The sequence below is a fragment of the Octopus sinensis genome, linkage group LG3 (genome assembly GCF_006345805.1).
Source record: "Octopus sinensis linkage group LG3, ASM634580v1, whole genome shotgun sequence".
NCBI lineage: Eukaryota > Metazoa > Mollusca > Cephalopoda > Octopoda > Octopodidae > Octopus > Octopus sinensis.
In genome coordinates, this window is record NC_042999.1 from 115,001,411 (window position 1) to 115,013,483 (window position 12,073).

Genomic DNA, 12,073 nt, shown 5'->3' on the forward strand with positions numbered 1-12,073 from the left:
TATCACTGTCCTTCGCCTTCTATCCAGCCATCACATCATTAAAACACACACTCATCCACAACTTCCATTTTCTATTTTCTGATCCATCCTACACCAACTCATCTCCCCTTCAGTAGAGATAAGCATCGCTGCAAACCTTTTAAATAAAAACTCCTTGTCTCCCAACTACTTCTTATTAGGTACTTTCAAACGCACTGGTCGCATGCTCTACATTAGCTCTTATATATGCTTGCTTGCTTCATGCTCTTGCTTGATGGGGCTGGGGTCATCCCAGGTTTGTAGTCCCAGAGACGTCATGATGCATCGAGCCGACCAGGTCCACTAATGTTCACTATCGCTGGTGGTCATGTGCCAACCCCTCTGCATTCTCCAAGGTGACGTCGAGCCTCTGGAGATCTTCCCTAATCACAGCCCACTATCTGGTACGGATCCTGCCACGAGGCCTCTTCCAACGTGCAGCTTCTGCGTCGAATGAGAGTAAAGCCCTTGTAGGATAATCTAGCGGAAGACAGAGGACATATCCGTACCAGCGCATACAATGGATAGCTATAAGATAGGAGATTGCGGGCTGGTGCGTGCTCGCATGCAGTACCTATAAATGCAACATCACAAATACTCCCCAATCCTAAAATCCCAGTACGAAACCACCACCCAAAACTTCAACTACACGTCTCAACATTACATACTACATTATATGCAAACTCTCTGGTGCCGTTTATGTTTATGAAACACATTTTCGCTTAGGAGATCGCTTCGACGAGCACACTCGCAGCATTCTCCATCGCAGTCCGCGCCAACTAATGGCCTACCACTTGAATACATTAAACCACTCTATTTGCCACCTCCCAGCAGCCATCATTTCCGTCCACCAGATGTATAGGGAGGTATTCCCTTATATATCTTTTACTTGTTTCAGTCATTAGGCTGTGGTTATACTGGGCTTTCGCTTTGAAGGGTTTAATCAAAGAAATCGACTCTAGTATTTATTTTTTTAAGTCTCGTACTTATTCTACCAGCGTAGAATGTAAACAAATTAACGGCGGTTGTCAAGTTGTAGGTTATGGGACACGCACAAACACAAAGACACACACTCACACACATATATACATATATACGACAGCTTCTACACAGTTTCCGCCTGCCAAATCCACTCACAAAGCATAAGTCAACCCAGGGCTACACACATGCCGCGCAGTGAGATTAAACCTAAAGTCACGTGGTTGCGAAGCGAACTATTTACTCACACATTCACGCCTGCGCCTATATATGCATTATAAATTTATAAGTATACACATATTCATAAATATACACATATTCATAAATATACACATACATTTTCTTCAGAAAATACATACAGACACGCAGGCATACACACACCACACACTCGCACGCGCGCACGTGTAAAATGTCAGTACCAGTTGAGTACTGAAGTTGATATAATCGACTTTTCCCTCCCCTCAAAAACTGCTGGCTTCGTACCAAATTTAGAATGAATATTGATACGAAAGACAGTGGATTAACAGAATTAGTAAAGCGTCAGATATGATAAAAATGCTTAGTGACATTTAATTAAATACTTTTAACGTTCTGAGTTTAAATCCAACCAGATCAATTTACGGGGCTCAATTAAGTATCACCCAATTACTATTTTTAGAATTGATAATATTCTCCACCACCACCCATCTCCCACCTTACCATCACCAAAATGCATGACTTATGCCTGTGCTAGAATTCAATATTTATTAAATTAATGTAAATGTATCTCTCAAAAACATTATAACACAACGTACGATGATAGTTGATTGACTGTTGTGCGAAAAAAATCGACCTGCAACTGTAAAATTAATTATGACTATACAAACGAACCACTTGGATTTACAAATACGAATTAAATTTTCAACACAAATTTCACGAGAAATTTCTACAATAGTACTCACACTCTTGTAAAATGTATTGTGCATGCATTATAACTTATGTAGCGACATTATTACATAGTCAAACGCATTGTAACATTGCTTATTTGGTCATTGTACTAAAACCTCTATCAATTCATAGCTTATGTTCAAAGTATGCATTACTGGAATATCTTGGAAGGTCTAGCATCCGACTTTGGGATTGAAAGCTATGCCGTTCGCCGGACTTGATGCCATTGCATAGCACCAAAAATCTCACCATCTCCATCTTGAGTAAGAACTCGATACTGTAACAGCTAAGAGTTCAAAAGTCCACAAGTTTTCAATGATCTGCTAAAAGGTCACAGAAATCCATGAGGTGTAGATGCGGACAACAATCGGACAAATTTATTTAATGTAGCATATGAGCCTAGATCACATCAAGAAACACAAAGAAGGGTAGCTCTGTCCAATCCACTATTTCATCAAGACTGATTTCTGTAGGTAGATAGATAGATAGATAGATAGATAGATAGATAGATAGATAGATAGATAGATAGATAGATAGATAGATAGATAGATAGATAGATAGATAGATAGATAGATAGATATAAAAGAAAGGCAGCGACTTCGAAATTCGGCCAAAACTGGCTTCTCAAGCTTTGTTGGAATGATAGAAATTTGTCATATACTTCGTATATAAAGCTTAGAATAGCGTTTCCCATGCATTTGTTGGTTAAGTACGCTCTAGATGACAAGTTGAATCGGTCAACAGCCTTCCTAAAGTGAGTCTAAAATAAACAAGCATTGGCGCTAATAACGGTGCCCCAGCATAGCCACAATTTCTAACTGAAACTGATAGTAATATAATAATAGAGTAACTTAAGCCTTGTCTCTATAACACTCTCTTATAATTTAGAATGAACCTCTACTATAATAGCCTCCTTTCAATTAACATTATATATTTCTAGACGTATTTCTTGTCTAATTACATTTTCCGTTGTCCTTTCACTACCAAAGATATTTCTTTCATTCAATATTTCCATTCAATATTATTGGTGTATATTGTAATTCAATACATTTATAACAATTTATAATTTACTTTATTAGACAACTCATATCAGCTTACATTAGTTTGTCCTTTGACATTGTATTTAGCAACTTAATTTTGTAAACACCTAAATATTAAAGTACCTTATTTACTGTTCCTAACAATTAATTAGTTGGTCTTCTCTACCAAATAACAATACTCACACACAAACAAATACATTCATACACACACAGACACACACACATGTACAAATATATATATACATACATACATTACATACATACACACACACAAGCATATATATGTGTGTCTATATATATAAATATATATATATATATATATATATATACATATACATATATATATATATAATATATATATATATATATATTATATATATATATATTATATATATATATATATATATATATAATATATATATATATATATATATATATATATATATATATATACGATCATCAATTTGTGTTGCAGATTCCTGATTTGAAGTCGTGTGTTGAAATCGATATTGTTGTATTTCGGGATGGTCATTTTTTTTTTGCCAAATAAACACACGCACTATATATTTTTCACTCGTTTATTACTGTTCTTATTTTATTATTTTAACTCATGTCCATTGTCCGGAAATCTTTCGACACACATCTGTGACCTCTTCAGCGACACTTTTCGTTTTCGTGTGTGTTCTTGCTCCACTTCATTCTGTTTTTCTAAGAACACCTTATGGACATGCTGGAGCACTGCCTTTAGTCGAGCAAATCGACCCCAGGACTTATTCTTTGTAAGCCTAGAAATTATTCTATCGGTTTCTTTTGCCGAACCACTAAGTTACGGGGACGTAAACACACCAGCATCGGTTGTCAAGCGATGTTGATGGGGGACAATACAGACACACACACTGGATTACGTGTTCGTTTCTCTTTTTGTCTTCTGCAATTTTATCTTTGATCTTCTATATATATATATGAAGATTTTACCTCCGTCTGGCTGTTTTTCTCTCTGCAAAACAGAAAGTTACATTGTGAAACAGTGATTTTAACGAGTTGTTTTATTTACTTATCACCCGACGAGATACATCTGCACCACTGGACTCCTGAACCAGTTGTTGAGTATCCCACCAGAGGAATCGACGCTAGATGTGTCGAAACAATTATCGTGTTTAATAATAAATTCTCGCATATTCCATCTTCTGTCTTTCATTTGTTATATATATATATATCTGTACATACACAGACGAACGAAAAACAGAGCTATTGGTCAGAAGGTCAAGCGCAATTTCAGCTTCTATCGATAATATTGCTTCCACGCTGGAGGCACCGGCAAGAAACTTGCCGGGAATGGGATCAAAACATAACAAAACAATACACAGAATAGGGCTTAGGGCCACACGAAGACAACAATTAAAAGGAAAGTAATACATATACAGTAAAAAAAGCTTTAGGGCTGCAAGACAAGACAAAAATGGGTAACGCGAAGACGAAATGAAAAACACGGAAGGGGTAGACCTAGGAGCTCAGAAAATCGTGGCTTATACCGATATATATATATATATATATATAATATATATATATATATAATATAATAATGTGACAATTATTCAGTTGCCAAAATAAAACTCCGAGTTTCGGGACGGAAATCTACTCCGACATCTCGTCAATTATTAAGACAATAAAAACATACGTGAATTCTATGTATATATATATATATATAATATATATATATATATATATATATATATATATATATTGTTGGAATTTACAAACAAAAGAAACGATGAAGACGGGTGTGTAAACAACAAATAGATGTATTAGTTTAACGCTCGGGAAGTGAGAAAGTCTTTTACGTTTCGAGCCTACGCTCTTCAACAGAAATGAACATTGAAATAAACAGAGAGCGAAAACTTAGGAAAAGGTTTAGTGGCTAGCGATCAATCATTGCGAATGCCGGACAGAGGTGGTCAGACAGGAAAACTAGGTAGAAGGGGAGATAATAAAGTAGTGGTAATCCCAAAACGAAGATGCGTGCGTGTGTATGTGCGTGAGGATAGGGCTGGTGACCTTGACGTGTGCGTGTATGCATGTGTAGATGTGTGGATGATGGTGTAAGTGCTGGGATGGTGTGGTATGGCGTTGTGTGGTGTGATGTGGTGTGGTGGTGTTGGGTGTGGGTTGGGGTGAATGTGGTGTGGTGGGGTATGTAGGAGTGGGGTGTAAGGGCGGGATGGGGTATGTGGCAGTGGAATGAGTGGGATGGGTGGGGTGGGATGGGATGGGATGTATAGAGATGTTAAGTTTGGAATGTGTAGAGGTAGAGTAACGATGGAGGGAGAGGGTGGAAGAGAGAAGGTGGGTAGGAGTGAAGAGAGGAAGTAGGTGTCAGGGTAAGGGGGAGAGGAGAGGTGGATGGGAGTGAAGGGACGAAGTAGGTGTGAGAGGAAAGATGAGGAGAGTTGAGCCCATGTGGCGCAAAGGAGCGAAGAGAGAAGATTACAACCAGTTCACGGTGAAGCCGGGAGTCCGGATGGCCCCTTTGTGAGGACAATCCGAACACAGACAGGTGTTGTAAAGAATGACCGGTAGAGTGGAAATGGCGCGAGACCGGGGTGTCGTTGCCGAGTCTGATGTCTCGGAGGTGTTCTGCGAACCGGTCAGCCAAGCGGCGTCCCGTTTGACCGATGTACAGAGAAGGACAGAGAGAGCAGATGTAGTAGATGACGTTCTTAGAAGTGCAGGTGAAGGAGTCGGTGATATGATAGTAGCCTGTGAGGATGGTGGTGTTGGAGAGGTAAGGGCGAGTGCGGCAGCGTAGGCGGGGGCACGGGAACGAGCCGGGTTGGGAGATTGGGTTAGGGAAGAAACTGTGGACCAGGAGGTCACGTAGGTTGTGGGCTCGTTTGAAGGCGGGGAGGGGTCGGTTAGGGAAGATGTGCGGGGGAGGGGTTGGACTGGAATCACCAGAAGGCTCGGAGAATTGTGCGTTGGAGAGGTTGGGTGGAGGGGTGGTAGGTGAGGAGATATCCACGTAGGATGAAGTGGCGAGCCATGAGTTGAGACTGAGTCTCAAAGTCATGGTTGCCACTGCAGAGCCTGCGCAGACGGAGGAATTGGGAATAGGGGATGGAAAGCTTGATGTGTTTAGGGTGGGAGGAGGAGAAGTTGAGGTATGAGTGCGAGTCTGTGTGTTTGTAGTGAATGGAGGTGGTGAGAGTGGAGTGATGAATGTTAACTGAACTGTCGAGAAAGGCGACGGAAGTGTTGGAAATAGTGTAGGAGAAGTGGAGGGCAGGATGGAAAGATTTGACAAAAAAGAGGAAGGAGTCTAGTTGTTCGCAGGAGAGTGAGGCCGCACCGATACAGTCGTCAATATAATGACCGTATAGTTCGGGAGTGGGACTAGTGAAACTTGAGAATATTTGGGCCTCAACGTAGCCAACGAACAGGTTCGCATAGTTGGGGCCCATTCTCGTTCCTATGGCCACTCCTGAGAATTTCTGGTAAAAATCACCCGCGAACGAGAAGCAGTTGAGTGAGAGGACAAGTTCGGCCAGACGAAGAGGTGTGGGTGTGGCAGGTTGGGGTTGGGTCGAAGGTAAATGTACTGTTGGAGTGTACGCAGCCCCTCATAGTGAGGGATCACCGCGTATAGGCTCTTGATGTCAAGAGTGAAGAGAAGTTTAGAGGGGCCAGGAGGGAAGGAGAAAGAGTTGAACAGACGAAGAGCATTGTCGGTGTCATGGATATGAGAGGGGATGGAAGCCACTAGGGGGGCAAGGACACGGTCAAGATATTTGGAGATGAGTTCGATGGGGCAGTTGCAGGCGGAGACGGTGGGGCGGCCAGCGTTGCTAGGTTTGTGAATTTTAGGGAAGAAGTAAATTGTGGGGATCGAGGGTGCGGACAATGAGGTTGGAGGTGGTGGGGAAAGACGGAAGGAGGAGATGAGGTCATAGATAGTGGAGGACACCGTCTGTTGGTAGCTGGTCGTGGGGTTGGAGGGCAGTGGGCAGTAGAACGAGGTATCTTGAAGTTGGTGGAAGGCTTCGGCCTTGTAGGGGTCCGCGCCCCAAACCACCACGGCTCCACCCTTGTTGGTCGGGTTTTCGATGATGTCTTTGCGGCGTCGGAGACATCGAAGGGCCGAGAGTTCGAACACACACACACATCAATCACTTTCCCTCCCCTCTCTCCTTTCCTCCTCTTTCTCTCTTTCTTTCTCTCTCTCTTTCTCCCTCTCCCCCTCTCTCTCTATTGCTCTAACTTTCCTCACCACCATCATTCCGTAAATGTCACCACCAACACCACCAACACATTCACCACCATCACCTCCATCACCACCACCATAAATCAGCATTTCATTCGCAACTAATTCAACCACCACTACCACTGGCGCTACTACCACCAACACTATTATTACTAACACCATTATTATGCTGTCACTACTTGTTATGCGTACAATACCGTCACGACTACCACAAGTACTTTCTCCATAACCACCACCACCACCACTACCACCGCTACCACCACAACTACTATTACCAACGCTCCTGTGATGCTGATACTGTCACCGCCACTAATACAATTAGCACCACTTGTAGTACCATCAGACAGGATATACAAACACCTGAGACGCGCGCAGCACACACACACACACACACACACACACACACGCACGCACGCACGAATACGCACACACGCACACCAATACTACCACCTTATCCACTTCCACCACCTCTACAACCTCCAATACTATCATATCACATTGGTACAACTGCTACCAACACTACTACATCAGCAATAACAATACTACTATAGCAGCATTGTTCCTACTATTATACTATCACCAACACTACAACCACTACTAACACCACCACCGCTTCTACCTGTACGAGCCAACGAGGGAGATGATATGGTCCCTCAACCAGCTAAAAATAGCAGTCAAATCTCCTTTAAACCACAAACCTCCTCATCCACCCCCAACGCTTCAGAAAAGGACACATTGGTGAATGTGATCTAAGGTTTCTTGCAAGTAAGTAAAAAGATAGGATGGTGGTCACGGCTGGAGAGTATTTAACTATAAATATTTACGATCATGGATGACTTAACGACAATGTGGTCCCTTGACCAGGTAGGAATAGTAGCCAAATTCCCCACCACCACCAGACATAGAAAAGAACATATTGGTTGATGTGATCTCACGTTCCCGGCAAGTAGGTAAAAAGATAGGATGGTAGTCACAATTGGAGTGTATTTAATTATAAATATGAAGAATCATGGATGACCTCAGAATCAATGAAAATCAGTGTGCCCCATCGATCAGCTAGAAATAGCAGCCAGATCTCTCTTAAATTACAGACCTTAAACACACACATACACACACACACACACACAGCCTTAGAAAAGAACACATTGATTACTATGATAACACTTCCCTGCAAATAGGAAAATAGGTAGTCATGGTTGGAGTGTCTTTAATTATAAATATGTATGATCATAGATGAGCTTAGACTGAGCAACAATCAATGTGGTCCCACGACCAGCTAGGAATATGGCGTGGCTGTGTGGTAAGAAGCTTGCTTCCCATCCACATGGTTCCGTGTTCAGTTCCCCTGCGTGACACCTTGGGCATGTGTCTTCTACTATAGCCTCGAGCTGACCAAAGCCTTGTGAGTGGATTTGGTGTGTATGTGTGCGTATGTGTGTGCATGTGTGTGTATGTAAGTGTGTGTATGTGTGTGTGTGTGTGTGTGTGTGTGTGGTGTGTGTGTGTGTGTGTGTGTGTGTGTGTGTGTGTGTCTCTCTCTCTCTCTTTGTGTCTGTCTGAATTTGTGTCCCCCCCCGCCCACCATCACCGCTTGACAACCGGTGTTGGTGTGTTTATGACCCTGTAACTTAGCAGTTCGGCAAAATAAAAAAACCGATAGGATAAGTACTAGGTTTAAGAAATAAGTCCTGTGGTCGATTTGCTCGACTAAAAAAACCTTCAAAGTGGTACTCCAGCATGGCCACAGTCAAATGACTGAAGCAAGCTTCTTTCAGATTTCGTCTAGCAAATCCACTCGCAAAAGGCTTTGTTAGTCGACCCGGAGCTATTGTAGAAGACATTTGCCCAAGATACTACGCAGTAGAATTGAACACGGGATGCAAACTTTTATATCACACATTCTAATATTTTAATTAAGAAATAAAGCCACCAGTTTTAAGGGGACACCTTTGGTCAACACCATTTGACTGGTACTTTATTTTATCGACCCCCTGAAAGGATGAACGACATCATTAGCCTCGGCGAGAATTTGAACCCGTAACGTTAAAGAGCCTAAAGAACCACAACCACTGTCATCAAATACTACCACCTTCACCACGCCCACCACTAATAACCCTCTATCAACACTACCCTGTCAACAATCTGTCATAAAGTCTATAAAAAGCCGGCTGGCGTTAAAAAAAAAATCGACCATAGTGACTTAATTCTTGAGCCAGTCATCACTTTCCGATGGGAGTGGGAGAAAAGGTAGAAGAAAGAAGGGAGTAGGAGGCGGAGTATGAGTATGAGTAGGAGGAAAGGAGGAGGAGGAAATGTATGATGGGTGGTAATGATGAAGAGAGGGGGAATGAGAGAGAGAGAGAGAGTGGGGAGGGAGAGGGAGGCGGGAATGATAGCTTGCGTTTAATTAACATTGCTATTCGGTCGACTGACTATTGCTTGTCCCCAATCACGTTGTATCATCACAGCGGTAGGTTTGTGTGTGTGTGTGTGTGTGTGTGTGTGTGTGTGTGTGAAGGGGTGGAGATTATTGATGATGAGTGGTGGTGGTGGTGGTCGTCGTCGTCGTCGTCGTCGTCGTGGTTGGTCTGTGGCGTGGTTATGATGATAATGATGGTGAAGGTGGAGTACTTATGGTGATACGATAATGATGATGATGATGACAACGAGGATGGGGGTATGATGTGGTTTTGGTGATGATAATGACGGCGAGGGAGATGCAGGGTGGGTTATGATGATGCAAACGGTTAAGAGATGAGGTGGTTCTAAAGATGATGATGATACTCATGGTAGCGGGGTGCTGGTGCTGCCGGTGCTGGTTGTGGTGGTAGTGGCGGTGCTGCTGCTGCTGCTGCTGATGATGATGATAGAATTGGTGGAGTGGTGGTTGTGGTGGTAGAGGTGGTGATGGTGCTGTTGTTCATGATGGTGAGGTGGCGGTGGCAGTGGTGGTGGTGGTGCTGGTGGTGGTGGTGGTGATGGTGCTGCTGTTCATGATGGTGAGGTGGCGGTGGCAGTGGCAGTGGTGGTGGTGATGGTGGTGGTTGTGGTTGTGGTGGTGGTGGTGGTGGTAGTTATGGTAGTGCTGGTGATAGTCGTGGTGGTGCTGGTGGTGCTGGCCGTCGTTGTCGTAATGGTGGTGGCGGTGATGGCTTTATTGCACATTGGTGCGTGTGTGTGAGATTGTGGTTGCGCTGCTCACTGTAGTAGCGGCACTCGTACTTTGTAATGGTGGTGACGGTGATAGCCGTAGAGGTGCTAGTTGATATTATTGCTTGTGATAATTCTGAGAGCGGTGAGACAACGGCAATACCGATAGTGACGGTGATGCTGGAATTACAGTTTGGGGGAGGTGCTGGTGGGTGTGGTGACATAGGCGGTAGTGGTGGTAGCTTGGGTGGTTCTAATATCACTGACGGTGATATTTCTAGTGATGTTGCCACTACTACAACTACTACTACGACTACTACTACTACTACTACTACTACTACTACTACTACTACGACTACTACTACTACTGCTGCTGCTGCTGCTGCTACTGCTGCTGCTGTTACTACTACTACTACTAAAACTACTACTACAACTACTACTACTACTGCTGCTGTTTCTGCAACTATTACTACTACTACAGCTACTGTTACTACTACTACTATCACTACTATCTGCTACTATCACTACTACTAGAATTTCCGTCATTACTAATACTACTGCTGCTAGTAGTAGTAGTAGTAGTAGTAGTAGTAGTAGTAGTAGTAGTAGTAGTAGTAGTAACAGCAGCAGCAAGTAAATTAGAAGGATCTCGGTCAGTTTGGACGATGAGTATTCAGTTACTCGACCAATAAATTCAAGCGTGACTGAGTAATCCATAGACACGAGTAACCCTTAAGTATCGATAACAATTCAAAAGGAAAATACCTGCAAGAGGAAGAGGCATCCCAGAGTCGAGAACAGTGGAGAAAAGTTGTCGATACTGCATAGGGGTTGAATGACTTACCACCGTTTTTACTACAAGCATTTGCCAACCCAGCCACAATCACCTTCATCACATCTACCATCATCACTACCATTATCACTACTAGTATCAATGTTTAGTCACCGCTAGTACCATCGGAAGAAAGGCGGCGAGCTGGCAGAAACGTTAGCACGCCGGGCGAAATGCGTAGCCGTATTCCGTCTGCCGTTACGTTCTGAGTTCAAATTCCGCCGAGGTCGACTTTACCTTTCATCCTTTCGAGGTCGATAAATTAAGTACCAGTTACGCACTGGGGTCGATGTAATCGACTTAATCCCTTTGTCCTTCCTTGTTTGTCCCCTTGTGGGTAGTAAAGAAATAAGTACCATTGGAAGACCTGTTAGTAGTAGAGCCCACTGACACAAAATATAGATCTACCAACTCAACTTTATCAAAGCCAACATTGATCTAATGTTAGTATTGACTAATGATCACTGAGGAAATTCAATACGTTGTTTCTATTTTGATGTATAAATTTTAAGATTTTCATAACATTGTTTCATCGTGTTAAAGATTTAGATTATGTCTTTGATATCGTTCCATAGTAGAGATTGTTTTAAAGTGTAAATCTCGAACACATATTCAGACAAACAGAATATAGATTCTTTCGGCGAGCACGGAAAAAACTTTAGACTTATTTCGATTTTATTAGATTTTTTTCAGTTAAGTATAGACTTCACCGCACTTTCTGCAATAGGATTTGTTTTCTGGGGGGTTTTTGTTTGTTTGCTTGTTTTGTTGTTTTTTTTTTATATATATAGAAACCAGACTAAACACTCTGTTTACTTTTTTGCTTTTTTTCAGCTCAGACGGATAAATAAATGAGCTGACGTTTGCTTT